General features: G+C 31.2%; 2 protein-coding genes across 4 annotated transcripts in view; one reads left to right on the top strand and one right to left on the bottom strand.

Annotated features, from left to right (window-relative positions):
* The window catches only part of LOC113511790 (Golgi-associated PDZ and coiled-coil motif-containing protein-like), a 69,667-nt gene that overhangs the window by 20,084 nt on the left and 28,569 nt on the right, over nt 1–21,014 (bottom strand). The gene's annotated exons all lie outside the window — the stretch shown is intronic.
* Nucleotides 17,041–21,014, top strand: part of LOC113511791 (uncharacterized) — a 28,704-nt gene continuing 24,730 nt past the window's right edge. Inside the window, exon 1 of one of the 2 annotated variants that reach the window (XM_031913480.2) lies at nt 17,041–17,283. The gene's annotated coding sequence lies outside the window, so the exon portion shown is untranslated. Of the gene's footprint in view, nt 17,288–21,014 lie in introns of both variants that reach the window. The other variant, XM_026895509.3, reaches the window with a different exon arrangement.

Raw genomic sequence — 21,014 nt, 5'->3', positions numbered from 1 at the left:
TGAAAAAAAAAAAACAAATAAATGTATAATGGTGGTTGTGAGCTGCAGTGAACTGTTTGTAGGTTGATTGATGTCATATGGAAAGTACAGATTAATGAAAACAGGAAAAAAATTTTAAACAGAGTCTATTACCGGCAATACAGTACACACATCGAATAGGTACAAAAACGGAATAAATTATTAGTATAATATTTAGTGAAAATGTTATGCTAGCCACACATATTTGTGAGCAAAAAGGTAAGAAACTGATATAAAAACAAACTTAATTTCTTGACAATAATATCTTTAAGAATCATTAAAAACTTCAGGATTAAAGAAAACTAGTTTTTACCTGCTAATTCGTTCGTGTGACTGATATAATGTTGATAAATTCGAATAAAATGTAGTCTTCTCCATCCTAAATTCTACGTATATAAATATCAAATTTCATAACGATTGATTGAACTGTTAAGGCGTCAAAATTTAACTAAAATAAATAAACATGATTTAAATAGACACACATTCCTTATATGTAAGATTGTGCAAATAATTTTAAAAGATGAAATGAAGAATTTCCTGTTAAGTTCAGTATTTTATGACGAAGTTATTTTAAATAAATCGTACACTAAACTCACTGCAGTAAACTTCAGTAAAGCCTGGATTGAATAAATAAATATTATTATTAATGTAGGAATTTATGTTAATAGAGGAACTGTTAACTATTATTTACATACCCATTTTATTAATAAGAATTAAGATTTAACACTTGAATAGGTGTAATAATTATTATAGTAATAATATAAGAGTAATTATCTCCTTTAATTTAATTAAAGGAAAACGAAGTCGTGTACAGGTTCTCAACGACTTCTTGTGATACTAAGGCGGCCAAGGCCGGGTTTACTATTGACAATATTATGACGTTTTCTCATTTGCTTGTTTATTGTTGTAAATGTGTATGTATTTTGTAAGACGACTGAGAATGTCAATTAACTAAAGTCTTAGTTTATGATTTGCTAGTCAAAAATTGAGTTTTACGAAACGCAATATTATTTATTGTTTGTTCTAATCATATGATAATTTTAAATAGTATAAAATTAAATACTTGTTTGCATCTGTTTGTTTGCCCGCTTTAGTTGTAAGCTATAAACTACGTAAAATATCTTAAGTTCTAAACCACGCAAATTTTGATATTGTTATTTATATATATTTTTAAATGTGTATATTTATACAATATCCACACGTGCAAAGTCAGGGCGAGTCGCTAGTTAATTATTACTTGAACACGTAAAGTTGTGATACCTATTTTATTTTCTAAAAATCAAGCTGTGAAACCCGTTTTGTCAAAAATGTAATTTTATCAATGCATCGGGGAGAGAAGGGGCATAATAGAAAAAATGTTTTTACTCATTTAATATTTAAATTATTTTAAACCTTAAATATAATGTGACACAATTATTTTACTGAATTATTTGTAATTTGTATAATGCATTATTTATAAATAAATATGTTGCACTGTAAAATATATGATGTGTTCATATATAGCACAATTCAATGAATTTTGTATGTTACATTCTGGTAAAATTATTATGTATTATTATTATGTACATGTGTATGTATTAAATGTTAAATGCCATCATTTTAACAATTTTTTGTCAAACAAAATAAAATTATTTGTATTTGTATTCGTAATACAGCATAATTTAGCCAGCAGTAGCTTACATATTTAAGTCGCGCTGAATAACTGTAACATTTAATTAAACTACCATGGATACGAGTATATTAATATACTAATATTAAAACCATTAAAATTTTGTATGCTGCTGTCACTGCTGAACAGATTGTATAAAATTTCGATACACAGATGGACTGTATTTATATTATACAAAATACTTTTATTCACTCACGTGGACCGCGGTATTCGATCAATACAATCAGTATTACGTATGTTTGTAATTCAATCGCGTCTAAACTATTTGAATAAAATTTAGGAAACAGACGTGTATAGTATTAACACATAAGCTACTTTTTGTTTTAATATAAGCGGACAGAACCGCTGAATACAGTTACTAACTATAGATATTCAGTTACTTGTACTTGTTCTGTGGTTCAGTGTGCAATATCTTTACACATCTCAAACTCAACGTCGCGCAAACTAACACGTCCTCACCAATAAAGCTTACGGAGGTAATTTGATGCCGAACATTTATAGGAACGCATAACGTGCACATATCGTCATTCTAGGAGCATTTCATTTGCTGCACCGCCGATACGATTCTTAGAACCGTACAGCGAAATCGTCGCAGACGGAACAAACTGTCGCGACCGCTGCCAGGTGCGATCACGAACCTATACATATGCACATTGTAGGTTCCTAGATGTAGATATGTTTTCTTGTTTAATTATTCAACATAGCAGTGGAATTTACAAAGATATCACGTAACATAAACACCAGAAATCCTGACGTATTCAAAAGCTCCTCTTTTTACAATTAGAATTTTTACAAATCGAGTTTTTTGTTACGACTACTTGTGCCGATATTATTATTGAGAATAGCAGATAGTATAAATTTCGTTAAACATTGCAGAACAATCTCGTCTGGCATTCTTTACTGCGTTTTGTCTTATAATTTTGTCTTTCTTAAGGGCTAAGGAGTGTTATGCTTATTGGTTTCTGTGTCAATGATTACTAATCTACAACCTGCCAATTGACTCTATTAACACATTCTCACTTTTATTACTTTCTTAAACGCATTGCTGTCGGTTTCATATCTTGAAGAAGTTATGAGCAAAGAGTGCATCCTACGCTATGTACAAAACGAACTATTACATCACTCCTCTGTTAATCTAGGGTCAGACAAATAAGCGAAGTATTTACTTTGTATTATGTAATACCTAGTTGTTCCATTTGTTTGTTGTACGCACTAAAACAAAATTATGAAATAAACAAAAATATGTACAATGCCGACATGAGCCAGTGGCTCTACCACTGCATGGATTATTTTGCAATTGTACGGTATCAATCTTCAAATATTTAATGAGAATTTAAGGAATAATTACAATTTTATAAATAAATTTATGTTTACTGCAAGCTTTTATCACCTATTTCACTCGCGTGCCTTCGAAAAAATTATTTCTAACTAGTTTTTTTTTACTCAGAATAATAATTTTATAATTTCCGCCACTGTGACGGACAGAAAAACGAAAATCCAAAAAAAAAGAACGTTCGATTTTTAAATTGGTTTAAATTAAATATACTATCAGATTGATCCCATAGTATTTTAGATCCCATACTAGTTGTTTTTAGATTATAACTACTGGTTTTGTCACGATTAAAATCGCCTGTTTTTTAGTGAAACGAAATTTTCAATTATAATAGGCATCAAATAGAATGAATTCATTTGTGTGTTTGTATGATTCTTATTTGAATCGAGAGAGTTTGCTTCCGTATATGTGTTACCAATTTATCGTAAATGAAATTAGTTTTATTTTTTAATAAAATATCAAATTGCATAAAGTGTGGTTAGTGGTGACTGGTAACCAAGTGTCAAATTTATTATCACATCATAGTATTTAATATTTACTCCTTATTTGGTTTTAACTACACTTTTACATACTAAACAATATTTGCACCCCCAAACGTTGTCATTTCCTAATACTAACCTTTTTGTCGTTTAAACGTCGTTGTAATTGCTTTTTTAACATTCAAATACAGACAAACAGATATTTACGCAGGGGAAAAAAGGAATTGTTAGTAATAGAACTTAGCAAACCCAATTGCTAGCAATAAACCCTGTCAGGTCGACCTCCTCGTGGTTCCCCCTGGTAACCATTATGATTAATTTATTGCTGAATTCGTCACTATGGGCTAACTGACCTGTGTCATCACCACCTATCATCCCTAACTGGTGCCCCGCCAGCGTATACCGTTAGCGCAGGCTATTTCATTATCACCCAATTAGAATACATATTTACGCATAGATTTTATATGTACAGCAAACAGCGACATACTTGTATAGAAGTGTATAATAGTATATTCTATACTGTCACGTCTGTTGTTAGTCATTGCGTATTGTCTAATGAGAATGTATGAAAATATTCTCTTCGTCATATGTATACATTTTCATTGAGTAATATTTCTAAGTAACAACTGTCTTCACTAGCTTTAACTACTAGATAGTAAGTACTACTATAATATTTATACAAGCTATAAAAGTTATGTAAGCTTAATAACTGGTATACAACCATATAATTTCTAAGAATGTAGAAAATATGTAAAGTAATATTTATTATAATAACAATACTGCATGTATAGCCGTATCTTCTTGTATAATAAAAAAGAAACTTACTGACTGACCAACTTACGTTCACAAATACACATATAGACAGATACACAAAGGTGATTGATAAATAAAAAATTTTCTTCGTTTTTAAATCGGTTAAAATCACCACTCGTTTTTAGGATGACCCGGTTGAGAAGTAACCTAATTATTGTGAATCATTCTAAATACTGCTAATCTAGATTAGATAGCTATCTATCTATAGGTAGCCACCTATCTACATAGACAAAATTAAATCTTACCGTTAACATGAACTGCCATTAATAATATGATTCATGAGTTCTATTAAAACATTTAATTACGTTAGTGGTCAGCTCCGGAATTACACATTGCAATAAACTGCAAAACGGTGTCGAACAGTTCAAGTTACGTACCACATACATAAGATTAATGTATTCAATGAATGTACGCATTTACATAATTACATATCTGCAATATTTAAACTAGGCACCCCGAACTGTGAAAAATTGGTTTTGTCGGATATATCGTCCACTCAGTAAAAAAAAAAAAGTAGTTAAACTGAATACTAAAGGTCTCATCGCTATAAATATAAAATACAGTGTTTAACTTTGTTGCTGTTATACAACATCATAGAACATAAATGACACAAAAAATCCTTTTTTTTTTATATTTTAACACACTCGAAAGACGTCAATTATTCATTCAATTATTCCGTTTACTTAGTATTGCGATAAAACGTTGACAAGTAAGGTATCATTCTCTATTTAAATTTAATTAATTATATCTCCCAATGAACACAACGTGTATAAGAAGTATATTATGAAAATATTTATTCTTTGTTTTGCAATTTATATTCTTTTAGTTAATTTTAAATATCCATGACATGTGTGATACTTTCTATCAATGAAAGCTCAGGACAATAATAATTATATTGCCTGATTTTATAAATGGATTATTTATAATAAACAAGTACTAAGACTATTATACTCCTGGCGCCAATCATCATACATAGAGACTGCATTTTTCATTCGACCAGGTCGTTGCCACAAGTCATCAAATCATAAAACAATAGCCGAGTAGCAAACATTTACAGCTAATAAAATAAAAAATAAATCAAAGCAATAAACACATACGAAGCTTTATGTACATTCCGTTCAGCAGTAAAGTTGGCATCGAGATTAGGACAGTGAAACCAGTCATGAATCATCGACGCAGTCTGGACGAAAAGGCGAGCGAACTGCGAATGCATCACAAGTACTGAACTCGATACATAACATTTCAACCGTAGCAATTCGAAATACAGAACTTCAATTACATCATCATTTAGCCCTTTTATTTGAATTTACTATTCATCGTTAATTCTACGTTCGCAACCCACCGTGAGGGCAATGTGTGTCTCACCAAACCGATGTTGAGAACAGGTTTGCAGGTTTGATGCGATGTTTGCGGTCACGATGCCATAGGATGGTGGCACGCTCGAACGGACCACAAAGTGGACCGCAGAGATTTATCCCGCCGACAGCCGCTAGTCGAGTTCCAGACCGACGTGGCCGCCACCCACTAAACCTCAAAACACTGGTAATGCGCCGCGTATCGAATATCGACCCCAATAGGGGAAACACAATAGAAGCATCGTGACGTGTCGTTTTCGAGATAAGCCCACAGGGGCAAAGCTGCCTGTGCATATGTCGATAGATGAGCCTACTTCTATTGAACGGTCACGTACGTTACTCTAAAATCCATTTGCACTACACAATTTGCAAAATAAAGATGGAATTTGACAAAATATCACTCGCAACGTTTCCCACGTATGTTCGATTCGTAAGTAGAATTTGAATTTAGTTTGCTTGTTTATATGACACTGAATGAATAATAGATAATATTAAAGTATACCTATACATTTTTCATGCACTCGAAAATGCAAATCTAATGGCATTTAATACTCCGCACCATGACTGACTTCAGTAATAAATTATTGCCTCCGTAACACGACATCATTTAAATACGCATCTATTTTTAGTCGCCATAAATCGGTTTTAAAACGCTTGTTCAATAATTCAAAAGTTGCAACACATTTTGGGAAAGTAATTTAATTTGTGGTCAAATGTTGGTGCGTAAAATTTTTTACTAAGTAAAAGATGGGAAATAGCTAGCGATCCGCGTGATGCTATGCATTTACGGTAATTCTGGTAGTTTCATAAACAAGAAATAGTATTCAAGTTCATTTGAGGCAACCGAATAAAATATTACCGCACTCTAATCAAATATCCATTTCTTCGGCAGAGGTAATTGGGAAAATAATGGTCATTACAGCTGATAGAACACATTTCGACTCTTCGGTGTGCGAAGTCATTAAATCTTCATGTCTCTGAATCCAATAGCATTGCATTCTATTTCACAACACCGTATTAATTCACTCGTTAGTATACACATTTGAAATTGGAGGTTAATAAAAATACTGTTATCCTAATAGAATTGATGATGTATAATATAACCTGAATATTGTCTAATTATAGGTATTTAAATAATACTAATATATTATATACGCCGTGTGGTCCTGGCATACAATGGGCCATCCCTTCCTTTTCCGTGGGTGTCGTCGACTAAAAGAACTAAATAGTCCAAAAATGGGCAGCAGCGTCCCTTTTACAACATCGTCAAAAGCTTTACTGTGAAATTGACAAAACCACCCCTTATGGGGGGGGAGATGAGGCCTATGTTTAGCAGTGGACAGAATTTTATTATTCTTGTAATGTTTTATGTGCATTTGTACACTTGAGGAAATATAAAAAATAAGTTGTTCTCAATCTTGAATATATATCTCAATTGTATCTTAAACATATATGTGTATAGGCTTTTATTACACTGCATCATAATAGCGCCTTAAGCGTTTTAATTTATTTCATGTAGGAAGATAAATACGTACCCCAGTATATTAGTATTTTTTTCGACAAAATTTAAAGACTTCTGCATAATAAAATGAGCAATTAATATACACAGATATTTAATAAGATATACAGTATTGAATTCTCTTCGTAAGTAAAAGACGGTATATTGCAATTTGATATATGTCTTTGATGATATTTTCGTAATAAGAATGCATAGCGGTATCATTGTTTGACATGTAATTAAAGTAACGGCATTATAATTTACAGGCGTACACCAATTAGGGATACAACAGAAGTCGAAATAGGTGTGCCTACTAAAACGATGAAGGTCGATAGTCATAAAAAGCTGATAAGACATTGCATCTCATTAAAGTTGCAATTAAATAGAACAAACACATCAATCAAAACGATGGAAACATGAAGGCGGACACAATGCGCTTGCGCAGCACACCGCTAACAAAAGGAAAGCTTTGAGTTTTCTTTTTACAGTCGGCCGCAGATACCTTGTAAGCGTTCACATGATGACACGACCGACGACTAAGATTGGTCGACTCGTAAAATGGCAATTTGTTGAGAGAGAGCGAGGATTAATTCTTTATGATGCGCTATTAGTCAGATTTGTTTAAGAAAATCGTTATTTATTTCGGAAAGTTAAGACATTACACATAAAAAAAAAAAGAAATAGAACGGTCACTGATAAGTTTTCACAATTTAAAATATTTATATTCTATAGAATAGAACAGAAATAGTCTTTATTCAGATAAGACTTGTTTACAAGCTCTTTTAAATCGTCATTTTTTTATGATTATACTGCTGGGTTCGGAATGTTGTTTTTATTGAGAAGAACCTTCTAGAAATTTAAGTTTTTTTTAGCAACTTAGAATGGCAAACAAGCTGACGGCCCACCTGATGGTAATCGTCGCCTATAGACATGAGCAGGACCATGGACATAACAGAGTATACTGTTTCGCCCATGATACCCCCCATGCGTTGCCATTCCTGAGGACTCGGATATTATTCCTCTGTACCCTGTAAATTCACTGCCATATCCTACCCTTCAAACCGAAACACAGCCATACAAACACAACTGCTTCACGGTAGAAAAACGAATGGGATAGAAGTGCCCAAGCAAACAACTTTTGTACAAAGTCTCCCTCTGGTCTTATCTACTTTTTTCAATTTATTTATGTACAGAGTTTACTTACATTTGTATGAGTACTGTAATTACAATAACAATAAAGTTCTATTTATATGTATTATTCAATGTGAAATAAATATATGCCCAAGAGCAGTCAGTCCCTACAAGCAACATCCGTTCACAGGTATGACGGATGAGACAGCTATCATTCGCTCAACCATATTTTAGGGAGCTCAATGCCCGGACCCACTACACCGCCACCAATATAGATAGTGAGCATAGGTTATTTCAAATAACCTCACTACATCATAAGTACAATTTACATCAATACACTACGTATGTGATAATCAAAATGGTCATCCATTACAAGTTATAAATTCTCATTCACAGCCAGACAAAAATAAATAATGAATAAAACAATGTCAATAAATGCATATTCAAAATGTCAATATTCATAGAAATTATTAATTAGTAAAATAATCATAATATAATATTAAATAATTAACGTCACTTAATCTGACCATATATTTTTGTCATTGATATCTAAGTCTATTCTGTAATATGGCTTTTTTGTAATATTTACATTTTTATAATAATGTTTAATTAATATCTTAATATTAATTATCTCTTTACATTGGCTTAATAATTTTATTAAATAGCAATACTTAATAAAAAATTTTCCTTATATAATAAATACAAAGTGGCGCCACCACTCGTCACGATGACAAGGCCAGAGTAATTATAAGCTCGTTAAACCTGATTTTCAATTATACCTAATGTAACATTATGTATTCATCATCGGTGACATAAAACAAATACATCGGGTCAAACGTTATGTAGTGGTAGATAAATATTGCCAATACTATTGTTAAAATTTTTTAAAACTAGACTGTAAAAACAAAGGTAAAAAGAATCAACATTAAAAAGCAATAATAAATAATTACACTATTATTACAGAACAATGCGAAAGAAAATATTCGGTACTGATAACACCTAATTTTCTTCAAGAAATCCAAGAATCGTTTCTTATAATATATTTTAATCTGTGCAATATTATTACTTTTCATTTAATGCCATAAAGCACAGGTAACATATAGTGGTTATCCTGGCCATTACACTATTATTCGACTTCAAATTGTCCAGGATGTATTTGAAGTGTTGCGAGTTCAGGATTAAACAATATAAATATCAAAATACACAATACACGGATATAAGATATGAATATAAAGTGTGCTTTTTCTGCACACAAAGTGCATGCAAGAGTTCGTTCAGAAATAACGAGTTACACGAAAGCAATACGCACATGGGGCAGAATCTAATTAAATGCTGCTCGTAGTTTATCCGGTGGTGAATGATTCCCACGAACCACGGCCAGCCGTACTTGTCTCATTATCATATAAAACACCGATCATGTACAAGCGCAATCACTCATCTCTGTAAAGTTCCTTATACGTATACGAGGATGGGCTTACTAGTCCATCTTTAGTCTGACTTTGTTGTTACGTGGTAATCACCTAATAATTTTAATAATTCTATACAAATACTACATAAAATAAAACTTAACATTTTACAAATGTATTGTAAATAACCAATAGTGTATAATTTACAATTAATACGCTTAACTTAATTAGTTTTAATAAGTGCCACACAATCACACCTGAGCTTCCAGCACAAAACAAATACACGTTTCAAAAAATTATTTTCCTAAATTAGTTCGACTGAGATTCAAACCAGAGCTTCATTTACACAGAGCGGCATGTCTACCACTGGTGAACTTCATTTAAGATAAATATAATTTTTGTGCAAACACTACCTTTAATTACAAGAATTACATTCATAAGTGTAAATAGATTTAAATGTATTTTTATTACGTAGATTTTATGTTATTACTAGTTTTATTTATTTTATAAATGCAAAGTATTATTACTTATTGTACACGAAGGCCTCTGGCAAAATAAAACTGGCTTAACTATGATAAGTGCGAACTAATTCTATATTTGTATTTTTTAGTTAATTCTATAATGAATTTTAAGATTCTATTAGGTACACAATGACTACTCGTACTGTAACACACATACTAGGTATTCAAATAATCTCGGTTATGATAATAAAGCGTTTTCCATATACCTAAAATACGCAAAATACTAAGCAAAAGTTAGAAATTAAAAATGACCCAAGCAATTTTTCAATTTGTTTAGCTATAAACCGTTGTTTATTGCGTAATATATAAGAACAGCAATATGAATATTGTACTCATATATTTTTATTCTTATAAAATAAATAATATGCTTTCAATTCATGCAATGCATTAATTCACGAATGCAAGGCATCTTTTGAAGCTAATTTTACAGGTACCTATTCATATCTTCCACTTTCTTATGATCTCAATATTTTGTGTTCTAAACTTTATTAAAAAATAATAATAACAATATTAACTGAATTTTAATGTCGTGTAGCGGTTGAAGACATTAATGGACTAGCGCAAATTCTTAGCGTCGTCAGGGGAGCATGGCAACATGTAATCACTGTCAAATCATGAGTACCGTAAGGATATATATTTTGTCGGCGTGATAAGAAAGTAGGAAACATTGTATCGACACCGTGAAACCAATAAACCGAAGTGCAATATCAATCAGGAAACTCATCCCGTTTTATGACACCTATAAAATCATACCATTTTATCAACAGTAAGCGCAGTATAATGTGAAATATGGGTTACCGTAAATTAACGGAAACCATTCAGAAGGCAATGTGTAACATGACTTTTAAAAAAATCCAAAATTAATATTGACATGAATTTATGCAAGAAAGACTAATCTAAAGATATGTCTTTCGACTTATAACAAAAAAAAAAAAAAAACAAATTATTAATATTAATGTTAATTTAAATCAATTTATATACAATATACATCAAGTTCCATACGAATATTAAGAGAATAATTTAAAGGCAGGTACAGGATTTCTGAAAACTACGTCACAAATTTTCATCCAAAATACCTAAAAGTTTGAAGATGAAGGGTCTTTAACCCGTGCGTATTGCCAGTGATAATATAGAACCGTAACATAGTTCCACATGGTTTTTCGTATGCAAAACTTCAAGTTGCTCAACGAGCTATATGGAGAGGAATATGCTTTATTTCTTAACGTGTTAGAATTCGAAATAAGGATGTCAGTAAAAGAACCATAATAGCTAACAAAGCCTGAAGGATAAGCAAGCTGAAGTGGTAATAGACTGGTCACATAGCTAGAATAACGGATAAACGATAGGTTCTTGAGTGGTAACCCCATACGGGTGGGGGGAAAAGGATTGTTCGTAGTGGGTAATAACAGCACCATTACTAGCGATATACCGTATCAGGTCAACCTCCACGCGGTTATCCCTGGAAACCATTGAGATTGATTCTTATCCAATTCTCCACGATGAGCCAACTGACCTGCCTTCATCTTCACCTATCATTTATTACTGGTGTCTCGCCAACTTATACCGATAGCGCAGGCGGGGTTACCATTTCATTTTCACCCATAAAAAAAGCCCATACGGGTAAACGCAGTGTAGGACAATCCCTTACCGATGTAGTAAGGAACTTAAATGCATTGCAGGGAATTAGTTGATACAGGTGGCTTAAGACCGTTCCTTGGAAAGGAAAAGATAACAACTGATATGATATGATAACGTGATTTCCTTAGTATTGCAGACGGTCCTAGGACTCCTAGGTCTAGCGTGCGTGCAACAAATGTAAATATTGCGATCCGAAGAAAACCTGATCATCTTGTCAATATTATAGAATTTAAAATTCTGCCACATAAGTGAACTTACTTTCGTTACTAACTTATGTTTCGAACCCTGAAACGATTCTCTCATGGAGAACAGTTTGTGCGTAAACAATAACCCCGGTGTCACACAGAGGTTAATAGGCGGTTACGGACTAAAGTAATTGTTGCTATCCAGACATGTTACATGTTTGTTTCCTATCATAGTGGCAATACACTGATTCATCATTTCTCCAAGGTCACGGATATACTCGCAATTAACAAAAGATAAAGTCTTCATACTATAATTTGTGACATTAAAATCCGCTGTTTGTTTAAATATCAACCAAAGAACTGTAGTTTTTATTAAAAAAAAATATATACTTTATAAATCTCTATAGTTTCTTCATTACAAATTTTATTCACATTCTTATTAAAAAAGACAAAAATGGTCATAAGGTCGAGTTTAAAAACCATTTATCTGACTACCAGTCCAAAGGCAATTAAGGGCAAGTGTGCAAAGGCCCGCTCACCCAATTCCTCCAGTTCTTTGCACTTAGTGATTTATTAAAAGGTCGATATTACATACACTGACATGATTAAAGTGTGACATTAGAGTTATTTATAATATACGTTGAAATCAATGTATGCTGCAACAAACCATTAATTCGTGATGAATATATACAATGCAAGGTAAAAGGATTAAACACTAATTCCTGTATTATAAGCAAGCAATACTTGCAATTATCAAAGCCTACTAGCACGATTTTGTAAAATCTCGAATAGTGTCAATATTTTAATGGGAACAAGATAAACGGCTTGTTAACAAGACGTGTTGTCAGTTTCACAATATATCAATGTGACCATTAGGATTACCATTAAGAATAGATACATTTGTTTTAACTCCATATATCTGTTACATTGGGGCACGGTTTGTAAATGTGATATTGTATAATGTAGTAACATTTTATACTTGCATCAGAAATATATAATTATAAACCTTTCAAATATAATGAATAATGTGATTAGGTTACAGAAGAAATATACTCAAAATGTAAACTATTCTTTCAAAAGGATTAAACTATAATGAAAAGAGGAAAAACACTATAAAAGTAAAACAGATTTGTTTTACCAAAGTTTTTTCTCAAGAATGACAATAACGAAATTGTTTTAGAAACTCAAACATCTTCGTCATTATATTAAAAATTGTAGGTCTCATGAAATAGACAAAAACTTTCAAGCAGATATCCTTTACTTACTTCCTTCCATCCTCTAAGAATTTATATTATCTATGAAATATGAAGTTTCCTGTTAAGCATGGAACGCATGATGCATCCAAGAATAATACACATATAAGTTTTTGATTTTAAAAATTTGAACAAACGATACCTATTAACAACAACAATAATAAAACGTGTAGTATCTATTCCCGCGGTACTACAGCTTAGAACACGAGCTTTCTAGATCGTGACTTAATAAATCTATGGAATGTTTGAGCTATCAAGTAAAATCACAATCGAGCCTGTTAATGAGAAACAAGCACGCCAATGACCGTCAGTTAAATAAGAATCGTCCAATATAAATTGATTTATTAGCAATGACTCACTACATGCACCCCTGACATCAAGTGACTTCATGACAAGAGCATATATTGTCCGATTAAAACTATTTGCCAAGCGAAATTTCAGCTCCCTAAATCCATCAAATTTTATTGGGTTTTAAAGATGACCAACATGGTACCATATAAGTCAATATGAATACCATTGAAAGTTTTAGTTGATAATCGTTTTAACACAAATTCAGTACACACAGGCACAGGTATTATCTATTACTGATTAAGGTTATAAAATCATAAATAGACAAAAACAACCATAAATAATACCAGTGTAATATACAACAAGAATCTGAGTAACAGTGCCGAAATAAGATTCAGTGCTAATAATAACATCCTTGAATATACAGCTTTATTATGAGTCACTAAGATAAGAAGCAATGTGCTTATAGTTCGACGTATTTAAACGAAATAGAAATGAGGAAGATATCTCCTTCTGTTCTTTGACAACGATAACTAGATAGGCACGAAATGCTCTTCGGAAATGAAGGTTTATTTGTATTCCTAATTGCTAATGACATAATGACCATTAAACATTGGGCAACCATTAAGGAAAAGATTGGTGGAGTCTGAGCAATCAGCTACTACCTTTATGTTTGTTTTATAAGACCGATTTGTTAAATCCTGCTATATTAATTTTATCTACTTCATGTGATTTTGGGAGTCTTTGGCTGAAAGAAATAATAAGAACAATAGCCATGGTAAATTAAGACGTCAATAAAGCATAACAGAGAATCGCTTGAACAACAGTTGCCGGTCGAGTATTACCCGTTAAGGGCAGTTGGCCACCCGTACAGAGTCCCCTGCAGGCGTCGTCTAAAACCCACTAAACCTGTCCACAAACGCGGTCGCTGCTGAACGACACGCTCCATCTGTGCTAATCGAAAATTATAATTAGCTAATTGCTTATGACCATAAATGCGCAAGTTAGAGGTTGCAATCAGTTATTATATTGATGCAAAACTACTACATGTCAATTTGAACAAATCTCTATTTAACGAGCCAATATTAATGACATAGGAATAGCGAGCTGGTTATCAGACTTTTGAGTACAAATAAACGTCTAGTTGTATTTGCGACAAGTACTTTTAAGTAATCGTCGTCAGCCGGTTACGAGTACCTAACTAAGAGGCACAAACAAAATTAATATTTGCACATTTTATTTAATTTATTAATAATAATAAACATTTACAGTTTTGATACTCGTTATATTTATTCAGTGACACATAAATAAATATATTCTATATCTATTTAGATATCTATGTATATAGAAGTTGTTACACATTACTCTATGTAAAACATCGTGATGGAACTTGAGGATAATAAAAAAATTAATATAAAAAAAATATAATATTTAGAAATTATCTTGGTAATCTTTTTTTAGTATTGACAGATAATATTTCAATGATTCATACTTTAAAATTTTGCAATTCGTCAGAATGACTGAAATATTTTCTATGAATACCTACTGCCAAATAGGTCGCTATGAGGCGTTGATCAACAACCTATTTCAAATGACCTATTTTACACATGTTTATAGAAAACTGTAAATTGAACTGCAAGTATATATCGTTTTAGGAGTTTGCAGTGATTCGACGATAAAGTTGTCAAGTATACCATGTAATATGGAGGATGATGGAGTAAAGGATTATTATCAAATACCATTTGCTAATCCTTCACTCCAAGCATGTTTGAATTCATTAATCTGCTTCGCCAAAATTTGTTTTTGTTTAACAAAATTTAACATTATAAATTCTGCTATTTATTTACACTTATAATGTATAAATTTAAAAAACTATTATTAAAAACCGCACCCTTTATCACATCGTATACTTTTCTTATCAACAAATAATGAATAAGCTTTCAAAAAAAAGAAAAAGTTTTCAAGTTCACTTTCAAGAACAATCCATCATTTGACAATAACAAATATTATAAGACACTTGTATTAAAACTAGCTACTTGAAGGGAAAGTCAATTTATGTAACCAATAGTACAAATAGAATCAATATTGATTATGATGATCAATGATGATTGGAAGTTAAATTTTACGGCGACACGCACGCAAGCAAACGTATGCTTGATAATAGATACAAACGCAGACTTGATTTATATAGATGTCATAACTGTATTGGATGTACTTTGGATGCCAATTTTTGGCCTTAAATAGGACCATTTGGAGTTGTTATATATAAAATGTATGTTGAGAAACGTTTAGAGGATTGATAAAAACGATATTATAATATGATAATTTTTAAAATAGCTTGATGTGATTAAGTAATCACGGTAGATGTTAGTTCAATTAGTTTTTAATCAACTTTCATATAGTCTTGTATTGTTTTCGTTTTCATCTGCAATTGTTTTCTGTGACTATATTACGCAATTATAAATTGATTTTGAATTATTTTTCATTTGATGGGGTATACTTAAATATTGGTTCTAGATTAATTTTCCTGTTTTTCTTTACGGAAAAAAACTAGTTGTTACAAAGTAAATTTTACTTACATACACACTATTCTACGTTCTAAATTTAAATATTTTTAATCACGATACATCTCTCCATTTATCGACTTTTTTCCCATAGCAAAATGTACTTGTTATATGACTAAGGTACTTGCGTCTATCTCCACTTATGTCTATTCATAACGAGGCACAAATGCGACATCATTTCACCGTAAAGAGTACTGACTACAAAGAATTTCTTCTTTTCTTAATTAGCATCTAATCAAGGGATTCATTTAGTAGGATCCAATATGATTTACGAGCTGCGCACGGTTAACTTTCTCACGCGCAGTGAACTGTAGATTCAGCGCATCTCAATGTCCGGCACTCACAGGCTTTACTGCGAGAAAGTTTTATATTTATAGATGTTTTATATTCGCTTGCTTATTTAAAAATATTAAACGACCAGATTGAAATTCCAATACATGTACAAGGTGTAAGAGAAATGGTATGATTATTCGTCCCCTTGGTAAATCGTATTCATAAAAACATAACAACGAATAAGAGTCAAAATCCTACTAATATTACAAATGTGAATATTTTTAAAGATATTAGTTTATTTATATATTTATTCCTCAATAATATCTGAAAGAATTTAAATGAAATTTAGTATACAGGATTAACAGATAGAATTTTTTTCCTATTGACAAAATCCGAATGTGCCTACACAATTGTAAGTAAAAATTCATTCACCACGAATAAAAGTTGAACATATCATTTTATACGCAAAACATATCAATTCATTATATACAAGTGACTATTTAATATTTACGACTGCACAGTAATAGTATTGATAAAAACTTCCGCATGGAAAACTGCTGAAAGTTGCAGGAGGCTTCAGTGGCGCCCGGGGGCGGGGAGGTGCGCGTACGCAAGAGGCGTGGACACCGGCAGCGTGCCGGCTGTCATAGCCGCTGCGGATGCTGCGGCGAGCGCACCTGTCGTACGCACTATAAACAAACAACGCACAACAAACACGCGGCCCTGAATAAATGAAATAAAACAATACACGAGACTACTGTGAAATGAACAGTGTGAGTTTAGTGACAGTGACAATAAATTACCATAGATCTAGGTTACCCTAGAAGTATCCGCGTCTGTGCATCTGGATCATCCGTAGGTCGGTACGTAGCGCAATGTTTTATCATCTTATCACATGTTTTGATTGTGCATGCAACAGGTGTAGTGCAAATTTTAGTTGTAGAGGTATCTTTTAGAGAACGTTGTATTATCTCACACGTAACTATTTAATATCTTAAAAATGTGTGTGTTATTATTATGACGTTTTTAAATAGTTGCCAAAGTTAATTAAAATTAACATACTTGTTATTGATTTGCTTGAATTTAGATTATTAAGTATTATTAATCATCCAGAAAAAAATAATAATTAATATTTTTTTTACCGATATGATAAAACTTTTAAATTATATTACAAAATCGTAGTTAACTTAAATTTTTACGAAATTACTTAAAATTAATTTAGTACAAACTTACATTTTATATAAATATGAGTATCTATCTTCATGACATAACGCTTATAGTATACTAGAATTATTAAGTAGAAATATAGATTTCTCAAATTTTTATAAAAAATTATTAAATTATAACTAGTAACGTATCGTATTACAGTATAAAATTATCGGCTGGTCATAATTTATGATTCTACAAACGAATTACTTGACGTCCTTCAAACACGTAGATTGGAACATTAAATAAATTTATAATATTAATCAAGATGATTTATACTAGAGCTTTATAATAGATACGTGCTTGCCTACATGTAAGTACGTTTTCTTCGAAGCAGTTAGATTAAAATAATAAAATAACTATAGTCTGAAATAAACCCATCAAAACTGTAAGCTGTACCTACCTATGTTCAACGATGTACACTCAAACAGCACACATTACCTTCTCTATTTGAAACATAACAATAAATTAACAGCTACTATTAAGCGAGCCATATGCGGTTTACCACCTTCAATTTAGTTATCTTAATTTCATAATAGTTATAATTATCCCACTAAGTTTTTAAAAATGCACTGTTAAATTCGACTAAATCCAATAATTTTACGTTTTTTGTTTCCTTCTTCATCAAATAAGTAAGCAGATAAAAACAAACAGATGCTGTTCTCTTAGGTAAACTGATATTAGCTTAGATATAAAGGAAGTCCAGCTTTCCCTAAAAAAAGTTTCCTTACGTACAATTAGCAGATTGCATAAGTAAAAGTGTAGAAAAATTGTAAATGTGACCTATTTAACAAAATATTTTATCACACAAAAAAAAAAACATAATTTAGAACACAAAATCATATATTTGTTTATAAGTATAGTACTTTTTGTCGTAGTAATTTTTTGCTCCATAAAGAAAACCGCAGCTTTAATTGATCCAAAATAGGACCAACACGAAACCAAACACTATCGATTGCAAAAAGAATTAACAAAATAATGGATTTTGTTCTTTTCATCGATATATAGTAGTAATATATAATTATCGACGTAAGCTCGTAAAAGGGTCCCAAAAATACGAAGGAAACCTCCCTTTCGAGCCGCCTAAAAAGTTTATTTATGGTACTTGTTTATTCATAATACAATTTTGTTTAAATACAACCATCTAATTATAAATGATAGACATTACTAGCTTTATTAATTTTACACTTTAAAATATCTCTAGCTTATTTATACACTTAACTATGGAACAGACTACATTAGAAAAAAACAGACGCGTCCGGATTCCATTCAGATATAGGTATAAGATATAGCTAGGGAAAAACTGGTAATTGATAATATAGTGCATTATAAATTGCGTTGTAGTTGATGTGTTATGGAGAGTTGACAAACTGAACTAAAGCTATAAATTTTACTAGTTACTAACATTTTAATTACATGTATCGTTTTTAAGTTTTATTTGTGCCTAAATGTAATTAAGTCTTAATTAATATTGTAAAGAGAAAAGAATCGACTTTTTGTTTGTAGTGGATATATTTAAATAAAATACTTAACCAATTTAAAATATTATTTCACTTATAGAAAGTTATTTTATCAGGGAGTACATGAGCCGTGTTTTATTTTAAATAATTTAATAATTTATTTTCTACCTATATATTTATGCGAAGCCAGTAATCTATTTACTAATTACTAATATTTTACCTACAAATTATTATCGTTCTGACGTTTTATTTTTGCCTAAGTGGAATTCTATTAGTGACCACTTTTGGAATTACCAGCGATACTATTACATAATTAAATATTAATTAAAATAATAATTGAAGAGATTGCTTTAGTGACAAGACCGCTTTTTGTAAGTGTAATATATATTTTTCTTTATATTAATGTTTAAGTGGTTAAAGTATATTAATTAATAATATAAATATACTTATCATCGTCAAAATTATAAAATCCCTTCTAGGCCTATGAACAAGGGACACAGAGGTAGTCCTTTTTTTTTGACGCCTTATGACGTGTCAATTTTAATTTGCATAAATTTACAAAATCTGAATATATATAATTCGTGTATATAATTTTACTTTCGATATGTATCTATCTTTTCAGTGATTTAATTTAGTCGCTCTCGAATATGATATGTATATTTTCTTTGAAACAGTAATGCAAGTATTAAATTCTATATGCAAATATTTAATTCGTTGAAAACAAATAAGTCACGTTTTTATATAAAATTCTAAGATATTAGAAACTTACACCACAAGAAATTTCATTAAATTCCTTAATAAATTTTCAAACAAACGAGTAAAGAAATAAAATTATTTCAATTTAACAAAGTTCAAAATCCTCACTGTATGTAATCGCCTTTAAACTAAATACACAATGACGTACTCGTATTGCGTCAAATAAGAAAATTGCGAGAGGACAGACAGGTAATAAAAGAGGTCTAAAATCTAGATATATTTATTTTAGTAAAATGTCACCAGTTTAATCTATTACGTCATTTCATTAAGTCTGTTTTTATAATGGTAGATACCTACAACAGGGTCTGATGTATCTTATAAATGAATTGTTATTAATTTTAAACCAAATGTATGTCAAGGCAATACAGAAGGATGTGATCGTGCACATTTTCTATTGGGCGAGGCTCCGAGACTATTCACAAACCAAAATATTCATTTTAAAATTAAGACAGAGACATAGTTTATAGTTTTTATTCTTATACAACAATAACTGTAAACCGTAACTATGCATGTAAATTTAGATAAAAATTTTACTATATTAATCTATGATACGATGTACTCTTATACGTAAAATTAAAAATAAGACGGCCCACCTGATATAAAGCGGTCATTTGTTACTTATAGACATGAACATCTACACAAATACAGAATAAACTGTTGTTATGCCACACCTGCAGACAAACGACGAAGGTGATATTATAATACTTGTATTAAACATCCAATATTTCAGAATAAAACAAAAGTTAACTGTAGGCACTAACTAGTGTCGCAGGCGTCTATTGGCTACAATGACAGTTTACCATCAGACGGGATGTATGCTTGTTTGCCACCTTCGTGGTATAAAAAAGGCATTACTGCTTTATGACTTAATACAGAAAAAAATTGAAACCGATACCTACTGAAGTGAGTAGACTACCGGAAAAAAAAAAAAAAACAATATCGTGAGGGCTCTTCACAATTATTACAAAAATGTAGTTACGCTACGCCACATTTCTATTAGATATATTTTTAATGAGATATGTATTTAATATAAAATAACGAATTAGTTCATTATTACAATACTTTACGATGCAATTTGGAATGACAAACAAGTTAACAGCAGCTCACCTAACAACTGGTAACTGTTACCTACAGACATGAATATGAATACCACACACCTCAGAGCAAA

This window comes from Galleria mellonella, unplaced genomic scaffold (assembly GCF_026898425.1).
Source record: "Galleria mellonella isolate WM207_F2 unplaced genomic scaffold, CSIRO_AGI_GalMel_v1 utg117, whole genome shotgun sequence".
In the NCBI taxonomy this organism is placed as follows: domain Eukaryota; kingdom Metazoa; phylum Arthropoda; class Insecta; order Lepidoptera; family Pyralidae; genus Galleria; species Galleria mellonella.
This window is presented reverse-complemented; position numbering and strand designations above follow the sequence as displayed.